Source organism: Heptranchias perlo, chromosome 20 (assembly GCF_035084215.1).
Source record: "Heptranchias perlo isolate sHepPer1 chromosome 20, sHepPer1.hap1, whole genome shotgun sequence".
Taxonomy (NCBI): Eukaryota; Metazoa; Chordata; class Chondrichthyes; order Hexanchiformes; family Hexanchidae; genus Heptranchias; species Heptranchias perlo.
This window is the reverse complement of record NC_090344.1, coordinates 1,465,738-1,473,766: the sequence shown is the minus strand read 5'-3', so window position 1 is coordinate 1,473,766 and position 8,029 is coordinate 1,465,738. Positions and strand designations below refer to the sequence as shown.

The window sequence follows — 8,029 nt, the reverse complement described above, 5'->3', positions numbered from 1 at the left end:
TGTCGCACTGCTTTTTAGTGAAAAGTCACCAATTGGATTCTGACATCTTTGCAGTTGTTCGAATTGAATTATATTTGAGCTCCAGAGGACAAAGTGCAGAAGTTTCCAATGCGCAACACACACGGAGTAAATAAAATGTCTCAAGATGATGTGGAGATTGAAGCTGAATGTGAATTTACCCCAATTTAGGCGGTCTCATTGATATTAGATGACGGGATCGAGAACCACATATCCAAGTTTGCCGATGATACAAAGATAGACAGAATTATAAGCAGTTTGGATGGAAGAATGAGATTACAGAGAGATATTACTCGATCAAGTGAATGGGCAAAACTGCGGCAAATGGATTTCAACGTAAGCAAGTTTGAGGCCGTCCACTTTGGACCTCAAAAAGATAGATCAGAAAACATATTAATGGATGTTACTCCAAAAAATTGACCTCATGACATTTTCTGTGGATTCACTTGTTTCGAAAGTCTGCCAAACTTTTAAAACTTACCAAAATATTGCAATAGGAACCGTACGGGGATCGAACCCGTGACCTTGGCGTTATTAGCACCAACGCTCTGAACAACTGAGCGAACCGGCCATGAATACATCTTAGTTTTATGGGCTTACCCGCGTGTTGGTTAGTTTGTGTTTATTTATGCACCAGTTGACAGGGTTTCACAACGAATATTGAATAAACCACATCCCTTAAACATTGTTACTTGTTTCTGTATATACTGTCGAGGATATAGATCAAAATTAACAAACAAAGAGCACTTTAATGTAACAAATTAAATTCCGATCAATATTATTTTACTAACAATGAACAGCCCATCCAAAAAACACTGCCCCGCTATAAAACCTGTGGGCAGGAGCCTGAGCTGCTGTGAAAATGATATCACCGCAACGTGATTCGATCACCCTGCGTTTTGACGTTGAGTCAGATGTCTGTCTGTCTATTCGTCTGATTGGGTCTCTGCCTTATTCTCAGGCCAGGCTTTTTCTTTCCTGGCTGCAGGCCTCGCTCCCCGACTGACTGAACAACGATTTTTCAGAATCAATGACTGTGACTGACTGTCTGCCCATTTATGGCCACATTTCTGAGTTCCTGCCTTCGCTCTGTGTCGCAGGCCTGTCTCTGTCCCTTCGGATCACAACACACCCACAAGCTTCACGACTGAACGCAGAATTGGTCAGTCTGTCCTCGTAGGTCCTTCGGAAGCTCATGATTTGAAATGAATTATTTTTCTTGAGTGTCTTGTGAAGTTTTGTTCAGTGATATGTTTGCGAAAGAGAACGGAGGAAATAGTTAGTGTGCAACTCGACATTTCTCTACATCGGAATAGAAAACGCGATTGGATGGATAGAAGAGGTCTGAAAGGATGGCCGATCGGCTGTGGGTGGCACCGAATTCTGCATTGGCTGCAGTGGTTCATTACCGGTAATGAAAATGAGGAAATATACTACCACAAGCTGCCGGTGAAAATCATTCAATTTCCCAAACTTGACCCACCGAATCAAATGAAGCTCCTGGGAAAGCTACAAGACAACGCCGGTCTATCGGGCATCGTTTGAAGCAACTGGCAGTTTAAAGTGGCATCTACAGCCATGTAAGTACTGCCATGTGCCGCTGCGATCGACGAGTGGTTGAAGCGTTAAATTCAAGATCAAATGGAGTTCTCCTTCGCAGGTTTGATTTCTGCTCGCTGAAGTATTGTTCAAAGATCCGTTCAATGCTCAAATGAATGAACTGGATCTAACTCACTTCATTTATCTCTCTCAGAGCATGAGAGATACTCGAGCGTGGCCGGCGCTTTTAATTGGGTGCCCAATGTACTCTTGCAAAATTCAAATACACAAGAAAGAATCTTGCCAATCTGCAACTAAAATTCTGCTACTTTGCAGAACCACCCATTTATACTCGACTTTATTTTCATGAATCTCTCTATCTCTACCTGTCTCTTGTCTCTATGTTGTCCCCTGATGGACTTCTCAGGCTTCCTGGAACGGTAAAGGCTGATCGGACCTGCAACACCAGCAGGGAAAGGTAAAGGAAAAAAAGACTGAGACGGTCGGAAAAGTAAAATTGCAACCCAGCTGATAAATTCGTAGGTAATGTCTCTACATTTTTGTCTCTTCGCCCTCACAGTGAAAGAAAACAGCAATGTGAGCAAAATATACTTATGGTAGCTTGCATACTCTGACGATGCCGAGACAGATGCCAATGTAGCTTCAGATTAACTAATTCTGAAAAGTATTATTTGATAAAACAAGTCGTACATTGTAAACGATTTTAGTAAAGAGAGGCTAATATTGGTGACTGGAAATAGGTAGTGTGCAACTTGATATTGCTGTATTTTGGAATAGAAAACGAGATTGGGTGGACAGAAGCGGTTGGAAAGGATAGCCGATCGGCTGAAGACTATGGTGAAATTTTAGACCGGCTGCAGGGCTTTCTAGCAAGCGCCTCGTTGGTCTAGGGGTATGATTCTCGCTTTGGGCGTTTTTCTAATGGAATATGCGAGAGGTTCCCGGTTCAAATCCCGGATGAGCCCTGTTATCGCACTGCTTTTCAGTGAAAAGTCACCAATTGGATTCTGACATCTTTGCAGTTGTTCGAATTGAACTATATTTGAGCTCCAGAGGAGCCTTATGGCCCGTACGAGGATCGAACCTGCGACCTTGGCGTTATTAGCACCACGCTCTAACCAACTGAGCTAACCGGCCGTGTATACATCTTAGCTTTATGGGCTTACCCGCGTTTTGGGTAGTTTGTGTTTATTTTTACACCAGCTGACAGGGTTTTACAACGAATATTGAATAAACCACATCCCTTAAACATTGTTACTTGTTTCTGTATACATTGTCGAGGATGTAGATCAAAATTAACAAACAAAGAGCACTTTAATGTAACAAATTAAATTCCGATCAATATTATTTCACGAACAATGAACAGCCCATCCATAAAACACTGCCCCGCGATAAAACCTGTGGGCAGGACCCTGAGCTACTGTGAAAATGATATCACCGCAACGTGATTCGATCACGCTGCGTTTTGACGTTGAGTCAGATGTCTGTCTGTCTATCTGTCTGTCTGTTTATCCGTCTGTTTGGGTCTCTGCCTTATTCTCAGGCCAGGCTTTTTGTTTGCTGGCTGCAGGCCTCGCTGCCCGACTGACTGAACAACTGCCGGGCTGTGTGTCGGAATCAATGACTGTGACTGACTGTCTGCCCATTTATGGCCCTGAATGGCCACATTTCTGAGTTCCTGCCTTCGCCCTTTGTCACAGGCCTGTCTCTCTCCCTTCGGGTGACAAAACACCCACAAGCTTCACGACTGAACGCAGGTTTGGTCAGCCTGTTCTCGCTGGTCCTTCGGAAGCTAATGATGTTGAACTGAATTAATTTTCCTGGGTGACTTGTGAAGTTTTGTTCAGTGATATGTTTGCGAAAGAGAACGGAGGAAATAGTTTGTGTGCAACTCGACATTTCTCTTCATCGGAATAGAAAACGGGATTGGATGGATCGAAGAGATCTCAAAGGATAACCGATCGGCTGCGGCTGGTACTTAATTGTGCAGTGGCTGCTGTGGTTTATTACCGGTGGTTTGTTACCGGTGGCTTGTTAGTCTTGGGTTATGATGCTCGCTTTGGAATATTTGACGATTGATTCTGAGCGAGGTCCAGTTTCTCAATGTTGTTTGAAGCTCAAATAAATATGAACCAGATTTAACCAACCGCAATTCTCTCCTTCAAACAGATATTTCAGCAGACGAGTGTCCAATAGTCTCTTACAAGACATTTGAAGGAATCTCTCCCGAGCTCCATGTTAAATTCTTGCTCGTTCGCAGAACTTGACATTTGTTTCTATACATTAATCTGACTCTCTGTGTTTTCACCTCATGGACTTCTCAGGCTTTATTAAACGGCCAAGGATGATAGAATCTGCAGAGATGTGTAAAGAAAGGAAGACTGAGACGGTAGGAGAAGCAAAGTTGCAACCCAGCTGATGAATTCATAACTAATGTCCACTAATGACTCTTCACCCTCACAGTGAAAAAATCAGCAATTTGAGTACAGTATAGAATCATTGAATCATAGAAGTTATAACATGGAAACAGGCCCTTCGGCCCAACATGTTCATGTCGCCCAGTTTATACCACTAAGCAAGTCCCAATTTCCTGCACTTGGCCCATATCCCTCTATTCCCATCTTACCCATGTAACTGTCCGAATGCTTTTTAAAAGACATAATTGTACCCGCCTCTACTACTGCCTCTGGCAGCTCGTTCCAGACACTCACCACCCTTTGAGTGAAAAAATTGCCCCTCTGGACCCTTTTGTATCTCTCCCCTCCCACCTTAAATCTATGCCCCCTCGTTATAGACTCCCCTACCTTTGGGAAATGATTTTGACTGCCCCTCATTATTTTATAGACTTCCATAAGATCATCCCTAAACCTCCTACTCTCCAGGGAAAAAAGTCCCAGTCTGTCTAACCTCTCCCTATAAGTCAAACCATCAAGTCCCGGTAGCATCCTCGTAAATCTTTTCTGCACTCTTTCTCGTTTAATAATATCCTTTCTATAATAGGGTGACCAGAACTGTACACAGTACTCCAAGTGTGGCCTCACCAATGCCCTGTTCAACTTCAACAAGACATCCCAACTCCTGCATTCAATCTTCTGACCAATGAAACCAAGCATGCCGAATGCCTTCTTCACCACCCTATCCACCTGTGACTCCACTTTCAAGGAGCTATGAACCTGTACTACGAGATCTCTTTGTTCTATAACTCTCCCCAACGCCCTACCATTAACGGAGTAGGTCCTGGCACGATTCGATCTACCAAAATTCATCACCTCACATTTATCTAAATTAACCTCCATCTGCCATTCATCGGCCCACTGGCCCAATTTATCAAGATCCCGTTGCAATCCTAGATAACCTTCTTCACTGTCCACAATGCCACCAATCATGGTCTCATCCAAATCATTAATATAATTAACAAATAACAGCGGACCCAGCACCGATCCCTGAGGCACAACGCTGGACACAGGCATCCAGTTTGTAAAACGACCCTCTACAACCACCCTCTGTCTACTGTCGCCAAGCCAATTTTGTATCCAATTGGCTACCTCACCTTGGATCCCATGAGATTTAACCTTATGTAACAACCTACCATGCGGTACCTTGTCAAAGGCTTTGCTAAAGTCCATGCAGACCACGTCTACTGCACAGCACTCATCTATCTTCTTGGTTACCCCTTCAAAAAACCCAATCAAATTCGTGAGACATGATTATCCTCTCACAAAACCATGCTGACTGTTCCTAATTAGTCCCTGCCTCTCCAAATGCCTGTGGATCCTGTCCCTCAGAATACCCTGTAACAACTTACCCACTACAGATGTCAGGCTCACCGGTCTGTAGTTCCCAGGCTTTTCCCTAACGCCCTTCTTAAACAAAGGCACAACATTTGCTCCCCTCCAATCTTCAGGCACCTCACCTGTAGCGGTGGATGATTCAAATATCTCTGCTAGGGGACACGCAATTTCCTCCCTAACCTCCCATAACGTCCTGGGATACATTCCATCTGGTCCCAGAGATTTATCTACCTTGATGCGCGTTAAGACTTCCAGCACCTCCCTCTGTGTAATATGTGCACTCCTCAAGACATCACTATTTATTTCCCCAAGTTCCTTAACATCCATGCCTTTCTCAACCGTAAATACCGATGTGAAATATTCATTCAGGATCTCACCCATCTCTTGTGGTTCCGCACATAGATGACCTTGTTGATCCTAAAGAGGCCCTACTCTCTCCCTCGTTAGTCTTTTGCCCTTTATGTATTTGTAGAAGCTCTTTGGATTCTCCTTTGCCTTATCTGCCAAAGCAATCTCATGTCCCCTTTTTGCCCTCCTGATTTCTCTCTTAACTCTACTCCGGCAATCTCTATACTCTTCATGGGATCCACTTGATCCCAGCTGCCTATGCATGTCATATGCCTCCTTCTTCTTTCTGACTAGGGCCTCAATCTCCCGAGTCATCCAAGGTTCCCTACTTCTACCAGCCTTGCCCTTCACTTTATAAGGAATGTGCTTACCCTGAACCCTGTTTAACACACTTTTGAAAGCCTCCCACTTACCAGACGTCCCTTTGCCTGCCAACAGACTCTCCCAATCAACTTCTGAAAGTTCCTGTCTAATACCATCAAAATTGGCCTTTCCCCAATTTAGAATTTTAACTTTTGGGCCAGACCCATAGCTATCTTAAAACTAATGGAATTATGATCACTGGTCCCAAAGTGATCCCTCACTAACACTTCTGTCACCTGCCCTTCCTTATTTCCCAAGAGGGGGTCAAGTTTTGCCCCCTCTCTAGTCGGGCCATCCACATACTGAATGAGAAATTCCTCCTGAATACACTCAACAAATTTCTCTCCATCCAAGCCCCTAATGCTTTGGCTGCCCCAGTCAATGTTGGGAAAGTTGAAGTCCCTTTTGGTGGAGCGTATAATCGGCAGATGTTGAGACAGACACCAATCGAACTGTTGTCGTGGTGATGAAAGCGCCCAATGCTAAACACTCGATCACAAGGTAACGCTGAACATTCTTTGCTGCGAACAAGCTGACCAACGCGGCCTTTCCCACTTGTCATTTTCGGGCCAGGCAAGCTGCTCGCACAAAACAGCATTTTCTATTCGAACTACGATCGGGACAAAAGGTGATGTTCAGGCAATGACAGCACCAAGTGCAAGCATATACACGAAACAGAAAGTGAGGTAATATACTACCACAAGCTGCCGGTGAAAATCATTCAATTTCCCAAAATTGACGCACCGAATCAAATGTAGCTCCTGGGAAAGCTGCAAGACAACGCAGGTCTATCGGGCATCGTTTGAAGCAACTGGCAGTTTAAAGTGACATCTCCTGCTGCTTCTGTGGAGAGTGAGAGAGAGAGAGAGAGACTGTCGGTATCTGCGTACAGTTTGATTTTGTACAGAACTGCAGAGAGAAACAGCAAATATACCGGGGCTGTGAGATATGGCATCTTATTCATATTTAACTACAAGAATATCCGGAATCAAATGCTGAAAGGAATGGAGAGATCAGAGGCCTGAGAATAAACACAGAGCTGAATGAATCACGAAAGAGTGAAAGAGAAATAAATGTCATCAGTTCCACTGTGTCTGGTGCAGAATGTTGAGAGCTCCCCGGTGAGCTGGTGGTGACAATTCAGTGCTTTCACCGCTGCCTGGTTTGATTCCCATTCAGGGAATTAACGTGAAAGCACCGAGTGAATTAACTGCATGAAGCTAATTAATCGTAGTTGCATCATTGTTTCAATCAACAGATAACTTTTTATTTCAGACTGAAGGAGATACTGACATGGTCATCAAGAGACAGTCAAAACTTTAATAAGATTTTTGCGCTTTGCATGTGATGAAATGTTATCATTGCAAGTCACAAAGTAATACAAAAATTTCAGAAGCCTTTAAACCGATTCGGAGTCGAACCTATAATGTTTTAAATCTATAAGAAGATACGTTATTTATTACACCACTGGCTCAGATTGCAGAAAGTCAGCAGCAGCTCACACTCCCACAGAGCTGCGCTTTGAACAGGTCCCGAGTCAGCCTCGGTCATGAGCACGGGACACCACGAGTCTGAGAGCATCAAAAGGCGCTCACTAAACAATTACCAAAGAGAGGTAAGTTTTTTTTCCCGGCCTCCGACAGCTTTGCTGGTCGAACAGAACACTTCAAATGAGCAGATCTTTACGATCGTTGGTTCAATTCCGTCTCAAAGCAGCGATCAAGCAGCAATTAGCTCAAGGCCGCACTCGTAAGTTAACAGCTTAAAATTTTGGCGCTGTGGCACAGGACGCCTCTTTTCCTTTCTCAAACCTGAAGGCTTTCTGTGTCTGCTCGAACACGGCTGTTTTGCTGGAGCATTTGCCTCTCCTCACCAGAAGGGAATGCCTTCGAGCTGCAACACTTCAAACCGCACTCACTTTCAGGTAAAAAAATCTTCTCCCAGTCAGA

The 8,029-nt window shown here is 44.1% G+C and overlaps 1 non-coding gene across 1 annotated transcript; it reads right to left on the bottom strand.

Annotated features, from left to right (window-relative positions):
• Positions 1 to 2,641: 2,641 nt before the first annotated feature.
• trnai-aau (transfer RNA isoleucine (anticodon AAU)) lies at positions 2,642 to 2,715 on the bottom strand. The gene has a single exon. It is a non-coding gene; the product is annotated as a tRNA-Ile (tRNA).
• Between the last annotated feature and the right edge of the window lie 5,314 nt (positions 2,716 to 8,029).